General features: G+C 31.6%; 1 long non-coding RNA gene across 1 annotated transcript; it reads left to right on the forward strand.

The window, feature by feature from the left end:
• The first annotated feature begins 1,211 nt into the window (after positions 1-1,211).
• On the forward strand, positions 1,212-3,204 carry LOC105852136 (uncharacterized). Its single transcript, XR_001143899.3, has 2 exons — positions 1,212-2,557; positions 2,681-3,204. It is a non-coding gene; the product is annotated as an uncharacterized lncRNA (long non-coding RNA).
• Positions 3,205-11,027: the final 7,823 nt, after the last annotated feature.

The raw sequence follows: 11,027 nt of genomic DNA on the forward strand, positions 1-11,027 counted from the left end.
TACTTCATGGCGAAGATTATGAAGAAGATGAAAAAGTTTTCAGATAGACAGACCTTTCTATTTACCATTTAAGATAGACCCACATCTTAAGTTCACTGAAAACCATCTGTGGTATATCTGGTGTGCAACTAGTCTGTATGTCATGCCTGCCTATGTTCCAACTGAAGCAATGTACAACCATTTGATAGATCCAAAGAACCACAACTCATTGATATGGACTACACTTGAATGGTACTCTCCACTGGAATGGTGGAGGAAACAATTAGAATCAGTCTTAGATGAGGTAAAAGGAAGGAAATTAGCACAGAATGCTATAAGCAAACTTAAAACGGTTTTCATCATACATAGGCCATATCAGATTGATCCCAGGACCAAACTTCTCATTAGTTCGAATTACGCTGATGTATGGGAAACCATTGATGATTATCCTCCTAATATAACAATCATAAAAGAACTAATAGATTATCTCAATTTTATTAATATCTATCAAGAAAAAACTCAGGCTGATACAACTTGCATTAGTCATGGAAACCTTCATTCCCAGTGGCAACCAGTTAACCCTCAAGAAGTCTTAGGAGAAGGTCATAAAATCCTAAAGAGGTCCTAGTGGCAGGAAGTCGAAATTGAAATTGGAGAAAGCTCTACTCAACAAGAACAGGACTCTGCAATAAAAATTGAACAACAATTTGCAGCAATGAACTTTGAAGAAAATTCAATGGATGTTGACGCTTCAGAGAATCTTCAAGAAGAATCTTTGAGAGAAATGCTAGAGGACATCTGGCAGTATGATCCAGACTATTCTCCTAGTTATCTCACTGAAGGATATTTGTCTGATCAGAACATGTCTCCAAGTCACGAGCCTATCCGCAAGGGATGATGAGTCAGGAGAGTTATGAATATGTGTCAGAAATTCATGAATATGTGTTGTATAATTATGGTAATTTCGTATGCCTATGTAAAATAGTGATAATAATGTGGCAATATAGACCAAATAAGTCATAATTATGCCTATATGGCATAATAGTCAAAAGGTGTCATGATTGTAGCATTATAGTCAAAAGGTGTCATGATTGTGTCTCCCATCATGATAAAGCATTCCAATAATGCTTATCTTGGCATGATCATGAATAGTTTGTATTTTGTATCTTATGTAACTCCTTGGCTATAAAAGGAGATGTGTTGTAACATATGAGGGCATGAGTGAACTTGAATAAAATCTTAAGTGTTCTTGAATACAAACATGCTCTTCTAAGTTTTCTTTCTTTCTGAAAGCTCTAGCCTTTATGTTCATATCATAAACACCCTGTAAAGAGATGCAAGTATGCTCTACACTCGCCTCAATTATGAGGATCTTGTGTATCAGAAAACATCAGACTATTGATCCTTGCTACGGTCCTTTCTATCATGAGATTTTGGCTTTAATTGATAATCTGTGCCTTGAGATTTGTATGCCTAAGGATAGTTGTTTGTTATCTCGGCTTAATGATGATTCAGTTAAGGCTATATCTCATGGTATGGAAGGCTCCCGGCCAGCGTGAAAATTTTAATTATTATTTATCATTGATAATTTGATTATTAAGGTTATAGTGTTTTTTTTAATAATTAATTATTATTTAATTAATATATTTTATTTAATTCCAAAATTTGTATAAATATCTCATATAATTTGTATAAATAACTCTTGTAGGGTAATTGATGTCGTAGGTATAGGTATTATTTGTCGAAAAATGTGTACAAAAACAGTAGGTAAGAGAAAAATTGACTTCACCCAAATTTGAGCACGGAAACATCCCCTCCCCATTCCTTTTTCATTTCACTTCTCATTTCCACTCAAATTAAAACTCCATGATTTTCATTTTTACTAAAATCAAACCTTACATATTTTTTTTTTTCAAACCCTAACATCATCAAAATCCCTTTTCCTTCACCCTATGATAGAACCCCAAGCTAATCCCAATCAAACCCTAATCAAGCAATAGAACTCTAGCATTAGAAAATCAGTGGGGCTCGCGAAGCTACAGTTGAAGTGGGTGGAAGAGCGAGGTCGTAGAGTTTAACAGAGTCGTCGGCAACGACGACGACAACGGTGGGATTTAACGGAGTCATCGGCAACGGTGGAATCGTGAGATTCGGACCAAGTGACGTTGTAGATTCAGTCGGCGGTGTCGTATGCGACGATTTCGGAGATTGGGAGAGTGGGGTAAGAGGAGAGTTCGAGACGACTGTTACTGAGGATGCCGAAGTTTTGGGCGGTGGCAATGGCTATGGGGTTTTCGTAGAATGGGCTGAACTTGATGGAGTAACTGTTGAACGGGGTTTTCAAAACCAGCATGGTTTTGAGAATCAAAGTTTAGTTAGGAGAAAAAGTGAGTGTTAGGTGTTTGATGTTATGCTGCTGAGGTTGGTTCTATTTGATTCGTCATATGTTTGTCCATAAGGTGTTTGAAGATTGATATGTAGTGGCATCTATGCAAATGCAAGATTGAAGATTACAGAGCTAGGTTAATTTCCGGCTAGTTCAGATCTTTAATAGTAGAAATAAGTATTGGTTTCTCAAGTATGCTGCCACTTTTATCTCTTTTATAATAACTTTGCTTATTTGAGATACATTGTCTGATGAATGATTTCTATGTGATGATTGAGGATTCACTGTGATTGTTTATTGATTTGTTTATTGTAGCAAGCTGAAGCATTGAAAATCACATTGATCTTAAAGTCGGAATGTATTGGAGAGACATGGGGATAGACTATTAGGATGACGCTACATGGAATGAAGAAATGGAGAAACATGAGGTAAGGATCTTTGCATTTCTATCGAAAATAAAAAAGTGTCCTTTGTTATTTCATTAACATAACCTTGTAAATTTTTATTAACACCTTCCTTAACAATACCCTTCATAAGTTTAGTGAGTTTGCATATTGTGGTTTCACTTCCATTGGAAAGTGAAAGAATTGCTGAGATTTATAAATAAAAAGAAAATGGGGTGCATCATATAGTGGGGACTTATAATAGAAAGAAACGTCGAGAACCACGGTCGCCATTCAGGCAACTGTTGTCATTCAAAGAAGAGATGCTGAAACTAATAGAGGTAATATTATTGTACATTTAAATTACTTTTAGATTTAAATTACTTTTAGTCAAAAGTTGTAATATAATTGATAGTGTTTAGTAACTGATAGTATTTATGAATCTTTTTAATGTTATTTGTATTGTATTGTGAAATGAGAAACATAGATAGGAGGTATGAAGTGTGTTATATTTTTAATTAAAAAATACCTTTTAAATTATTCAATTTGAAGTTATATAGGTAAGTAATAGATATTATCTAATTTTTAAAAATACACTTTTAGTTTTTAGTTCAAAAATTGTATGATTCAGAATAATATATTATACTAGATATTTTTCATTTTAAATAATTCAAACCTACCAATAAATAAGATACTGTATAATTAAAAAATTAAGAATATCTATTCATAATGAATATAAAGATTATTTTTTAAAAAATATTGTGGAATTATATTATTAAAAAATATACATATTATATGATGCAAAAAAATTATATTTTTGGAGATTATAATAGTTTTTAAAATATTTAATTCAAAATTAAATAAGTAAGAAATAGATATTATATTTAAACTTATTTCAAAAAATGTCTAATTCGGATTATTAAATTAGAATAGATCTTTTTTAATTTTAAATCAGTCAAAATTTTTAATAAAAAGATACTGTATAATTCATAACAATAATAAGAATATTTATTTATAAGAAGTATTATATATTTTTAAAAATTAATTATGAAATTATATAAATAAGAAATACATATTTTTGAAATATATATAATTAAAAAATACATGAAAAACTAAGTAATTAACTATGAGGATTATACTCCAACATAAGTCCGGTAATTGGTCTATATTTGGCCAAAATCCCCTTCTTTAATAGTTAATACCCTATAATATCTCCAAATGATATTCACTTGACATCAATATAATGTCTGAATATAGAAGACATTAATAGAATGTTTATATATAGAAGGAACTGCTTGATACTAAAAGAACAAATGCCGTCTTTTGAAAACCATATATCTAAATGTTCATTTTTTTTTTTTTTACTTACAAATGACGACTTTCTTAAACGGCGACTTTTCATTTGATTTTTTTTTTATTTTAAAAAATTCAATTATTTTTTTAATTTTTAATAGATAGCATAAATATTATATATATAATTAATTAATATAAAAATAAATAAAATAGAAATTTTAAATTAAAAAATATTTTTAGTAAACCCAAGTTTTAAATGGGCATTTTTCAAAAGTTTTTTTTTAGAAAAAAAATTTAATTCAACTTTTATTGAAATAATAAAAGTAATATATATATATATATAATTTATATAATTAATAAAAATAGATAAATAAAAATTTTAAATTACGATAAAATTTTAGAAAATTTAAGTTCGAAATGCCGATTTCACAAAGATTTTTTTTTATATAAATTATTTCAATTTTTATTGAAATAACAAAAAGTAATATATATATATATATATATATATATATAATTAATATAATTCATAAAAATAGATAAATAGAAATTTTAAATTACAATAAAATTTTAGAAAATCCAAGTTTGAAATGCCGATTTCCCAAAGGTTTTTTTAAAAAAACATTTATTTCAATTTTTATTGAAATAATAAAAATAATATATATATATATATATATATATATATAGCAAAAATATATATAAATAATAATATATTAGGATAATTCATAAAAATACATAAATAGAAATTAGGATAATTGATTAGAGCTGGCTGTAACATTTGGACAATGTTTTCGAGTATGGCCAGTTAATCGACATAATCCATATTTTCTTGGTATTTTTTCTTTAACATCTATTTCAGTTCTAATACGGGTACTATTTGGACGACCTTTTTTAATTCTCTGCATTTGAGGATTGTGATACAATGTTTCACCTTCATATGTGGGCCAATATCCTTCATTAGATATAGATGGAAACTCTTCTTTGTAGATGTTAAATACATTAACAACTTTGTACACGTTAGATATAAGCACTAAATAGTTTTGACGAGCATAAGAACATGCAGCTATGACATGTGAATAGAGAACATTTATAGCTTCAAATTTTCCACAATTACAACATTTTCTTTGAAGGTTGACTTTAAAATGACCAATTGGTCACACCTCTCTTGGGTTTACTGTTTCATGCACCATGAAAGAATAATGATTTCGGTCGAATTGCATGACTTGATGAGTATTAGATTTACCAATTTCACATTTAATCTTGTCCATGCAATCGTCTGTGTATACTCGACCAGAAGCTAATGATGCCTGATGATGTTGTCCCCTTTCTGCATATAAAACTCTCAGTCTATAGTATGTTCATTGTATCAAAGAAGTGATTGGGAGATTGTGTGTACCCTTGAGTATTGCGTTGATGGACTCGGAAACGTTTGTTGTCATGTGTCCCCATCACCGACCTTGAGAATAAGCCATAGTCCATTGTTCTGGGGAGATATTATCGATCCATCTTAAAGCCTTTGGATTTTCCATCTTGATTTCATTGCGGTAATACTTGAATGATGACTCATTTAATGCATATCCGGTAAGAAATGATGTAAAAATTATCAAATATGATAAAGTGATAAATGGAAAATATGGTAAGAAGAATTAGATCATTACCCATGCAGTACACATGTGTTGACGGAGGATCATGCCAACCATTATTTGGATTATTATAAGTACTCTTAATGGATTCGTGTCTATATGAAATCAAACAAATGTCGACTTGAGGTGTTAAATACCTTCTTATATTTTTCAAAAAAAAGCTCCAAGCACCCCCTGTCTCACCTTCCACAAGTGCATAAGCAATGAGAATTGTATTTTTGTTTCCATCTTTTGCAACAGCAAGCAAAAGAGTCCCTTTGTACTTTCCGTACAACCAAGTTCCATCCACAGAGACAAATGGTTTACAAAATTTAAACCCAGATATGTACGGAGGGAAAACCCAGAATAATCGTTTGAAATTTTTTGACCCCTGTAATAGAGTATTATCAGACTATGCAAGTGATACTTCCATTTTCACAATAGTTCATGGAAGAAATTTTTGCATAGTCAACAACCACCTTGGAAGGTCATTGTAAGACTTTTCCCAGTTCCCATAAATCGTTTCGATAGCTTTGTTCTTTGCCGTCCATGCCTTTATATAGGTGATTGTGTAGTTGTATCGTTCCCGAATATGTGCAATGATCACCTTCACTTTAATTGATGGATCATCTTTCAAAAGCGACTTTATGCTTTCGCATATAATGTTAGAGTCAAGCTTGGTATGTCCTATGACATAGATGAATTTGCGCAATTGTGGGGCCCCTTCAAACGACCAATCACCCATTGCTTACTTTTTTGACTTAACGAAGCCCTACATTTGAACAAGCATTGTGGATTCACACATTTAATTACATACATGTATTGATCAGATTTCACAACACGGTAATTGACAGAGTGTTTGATGTGATAATGCTTAATTGCAAGTTGACAATCTAATTTTCTATTAAACTTCATTCCAATCTCAAGAGATGCATCTAATGGAGGTGGTTCATTAGATGTCATATTAAATTCGGAGGATTGGTAAGCATAATCCAAATTTAGATTACGCATATGGAATGGTGGATCGTACTCTAGATCGTCACCATTGTCATTGTCATCTTCGTCGTCCTCGTCCTCGTCTTCATCAAAGTATGTTTCTTCTTCACTCTCTTCACTTATTTCTTGTTGATCAAAATCGGCCATATCACCTAATGGAATATATGGTTCAGGTTTAGATGTTTCGGCCTGGTCAAAGTATGGTTCGGGTTGGTATGGGTCGGGTTGGTAAGATTCATAATTTTGAAAAGAATAAGTGTTTTGTGTTTGAAAATGGTATTCAGGGTCAGGTGTGGTTGAGGATGATGGTTGACCAACATCGTATAATGGATTACCATCCTCAAATGTGACATATAACTCAATAGATCTGAGTTGTGACCACTGTTTATGAACATCAAACACGAGTTCAACATCTTCGTCGTCTTCAACATTTAACAACTCATAATGAACTAGCCCTTGTCCAAATGAGATAGGGTGTCGAAAAATTATATTAGACACCTTTTGATTTTCTAACCTCAACTTTGCTTCAATTTTTTTCTTCAAGTAGGTAAGGTTGCATCCAAAATTAACTCGAATAGCTTTTTTTTCGTCGCTTTTGAAATATTTACCAATATCTTGTCTTTCAAATATTTTACAATTGTAATAAATAAGAAAAACTATATTTTTTTGGTGCCATTGATATGAAAATCAGATATTGAGATTGAGATGAAATGCAATGGAAATAATATATCATATTTATAGACAACCAATTGTAATACATGCAATTATAGAAGACCAATTGTGATACATGTAATGCTGTAAAATACTGCCAACACTTGTGGAATCCGATTGTGATAATTCAACTCTTTTGCACTGCCATTGCTTTAGCTTAGACGTGCATGCATGCGTTGCCTTACAAATCGCCTTTCCCAAAGGCGACTTCGTGACATTCCATTTGATAAGTCGCCATCCCAAATGGCGAGCTCGTGACACACCTGCAGCAAGTCGCCATTCACAAAGGCGACCTTGGAAAAAGCTTTGAGATATTGCCATTTGGAAAGCCGATTTAGATGGAATCTGAATTTATTCTCACGTTGGGAACTTGCTTGTGTTCAGCCTAGTCTTCTCTGTCTAATTTAATCCATGCCATTGTGTATTTTTAAAGTGCTTGTTGTGTATTGTCAAATCTAATCCTTGCATGCATAATATTTTATTGGTCATTCAAAGTATTGTTTTGTTTATAAATAGGATAAGTCTATAATCATATTTCTTCACTCTTCCATTCTTAACAACTTCAATTTTCTTTATATTTTCACTCTTTCACTATTAATATTTCTTCCTTGGTCTTTATATTTCATCTAATTGGCATTGTTATGGAATGATGATAATCACAAATCAACACTACACCACATTCAAAATTTTGTAAGTAATACAATACTTTATGTTATATATTTTATACTCAATTTTATTCTAAAATGTAGTTTTATTATAATATCTTCTAAGATATTTTTTTATATATTTTATACTAAGTTTCATTCTAAAATATTTTTTATACTATGGTATGATTCATCTCATTCTAATATCTTCAGATATATTTTTATTCTTTGCTTATTACATGACTCATCTCAAAATTTAAGATCACTTAGCCATAAACACATTGCACCAAATTCTTTAATAATTCCATTTTTGAATGAAGCCGGGTTTGATAACGTATCACAAATAGAAAGTTATAAAATAGACAATTCACTTATTACTTCTTTAGTTGAAAGGTGGAGACCTAAAACCCACACGTTTCATCTTCCAACGGGTGAATGTACCATAACATTAGAAAATGTTGCGTTGCTACTTGGCTTACGTGTTGGGGGTAAATCTGTAACTGGATCAACTATGGTATCATGGACAAATGATTTTTTTAGATTTGTTAGGAGTCATGCCACCTGAATCTCAAAGAAAACGGAATTTTATAAAATTAAAATGGCTAAGAGAAATATTTTCAATGTTAACTCCAGAATCATCTAATGAAGAAATAATTATACATTGTAGAGCATACATTTTAGAATTGATTGGCGGCATATTAATGCTGACAAATCTCACAACAGAGTACATATTATGTGGTTGCACTTGTTGAGAGATTTGCGAGAGACAAGACAATATAGTTGGGGTTCAGCATGCTTGACAACACTTTATAGAGAATTGTGTCGTGCATCTGAACCCGGTGTTATGTCGATTGGGGGAGATTCACATCTAATTCAAACGTGGGCATGGTACCATATGTCGTTTCTTGCACCAATAAGTAATCTTGAGCCTCATTTTCCATTCTCAAAAAGGTAAATATAAAAAAAAAGTTAAATATTATATTTATAAATATATTAATTTATTTACTAACATTCAAATTTATTTTCGTAGATATAGTGGAAAGGGTATGAAATTTGGCGATACACCTCGTTATCATACCGCTGGATATCGATAAAAAATTGATCACATGACTGTTCACGATGTAATATATTAAAACATTACATTATTTTTATTATTTTATTTTATTTATGCATATATTACTAACAAACTTGTTATATATCAGTTTATTTGGAGGCCATATCTAGGTCTAACATACGATCATCCAAAAGACAAATGGCTATGGAATGCATCTACATATTTAATTTGTTTTTACATAATAAAAATGCATCAAATTGATAGAGTGAAACTACAATTTGGACTACCTCAACAAATTCCACATCCTCCAAAGAACATGAGAAAGTATCGTAAGGTAGATTTGCATAAACAAGTTGATTATAGTTGGACATTATTCTACGAAATGAGAACAGAGAGTGGAATGAACGATATAATTATATTCTTCATGGTCAATCTCTAAATGTTGAATTCAAACCAAGTTATGAATACATGGTTTGGTTTTGTAAAAATTCTAAACGATTTATTTTTGTAGAAAATCAATTGGTTGATCATCGTGTCAATCCACCCCAACCTCCACCACAATGTAGCCAACATTTTTTTCACCCTTAACCTCCACTGCAATTTAGCCAACTTTTTTTTCACCCTTAACCTCCACTGCAATCTATTCAATATTTTGTTCACCCTCAACCTCCACCACAATCTAGCCAATATTTTTTCCAAGAATCAATGCCCAACGTAACACAACAAAATCAATATTATATACCAACACCTCCTGACACTCAACCGCCTCCTCATACTTTTACCGACACACCACATTCTCATACTTTTACCCACACACCACATCAATCTTACAGGTTTACGTCAAGGGAACAATTTAATTTTGACAGCCAACAACCACATCAAGAAGACAATTGTCGACTATCATATGCATCAAGTGAAGAGGAATTGTTGTATAACACGTTCAACACTCATCATAATACACCTGAGTCCGCTACCCAATTACTAAATAATATGTGTCAACAAAACTTTCAAATTCCAAGCTTTGGGAATGCATATACTCCGTTGAATCAAATATCCAACTGGACTCAAGGTTATATACAAAAATACATAAAAATACATAAAAATTCATAAAAATACATAAATGTCAAATTTAAATTACGATAAAACTTTAAATTACATAATTTATTCATAAAAACCGTCACAAATTTTACAAAAATTACGATAATTAATGTCGAATGTGGCCTCCACTACCACATTGACGAGGTTTTCTTACACGTACGAGATTTTGGCGACGCCTTGGTACATCATGAGTTTGTTGTTGTTGTTGTTCTTCTTCTTCTTCTTCTTCTTCTTGATCTTCGTCTTCTTGCTGTGGATGATGTCTAGGAGGAAGTGCTGCAGAAGAACTACGTCCACCTTGAGTCCAGTTGGATATTACATCGTTAACGGTCATGTGATCAATTTTTGATCGATATCCAGCGGTATGATAACGAGGTGTATCGCCAAATTTCATACAATTTCCATTATATCTACGAAAATAAATTTGAATGTTAGTAAATAAATTAATATATTTATAAATATAATATTTAACTTTTATTTTTAATATTTACCTTTTTGAGAATGGAAAATGAGGCTTAAGATTACTTATTGGTGCAAGAAACGTCATATGGTACCATGCCCACGTTTGAAGTAGATGTGAACATCCCCCGATCGATATACCACCGGGTTCAGATGCCCGACACAATTCTCTATAAAGTGTTGCCAAGCATGCTGAACCCCAACTATATTGTCCTGTCTCTCGCAAATCTCTCAACAAGTGTAACCACATAATATGTACTCTATTGTGAGATTTGTCAGCATTAATATGCCGCCAATCAATTCTAAAATGTATGCTCTACAATGTATAATTATTTCTTCATTAGATGATTCTGGAGTTAACATTGAAAATGTTTCTCTTAGCCATTTTAATTTTATAAAATTCCC

Source organism: Cicer arietinum, chromosome 5, assembly GCF_000331145.2.
Source record: "Cicer arietinum cultivar CDC Frontier isolate Library 1 chromosome 5, Cicar.CDCFrontier_v2.0, whole genome shotgun sequence".
NCBI classification, from domain to species: Eukaryota; Viridiplantae; Streptophyta; class Magnoliopsida; order Fabales; family Fabaceae; genus Cicer; species Cicer arietinum.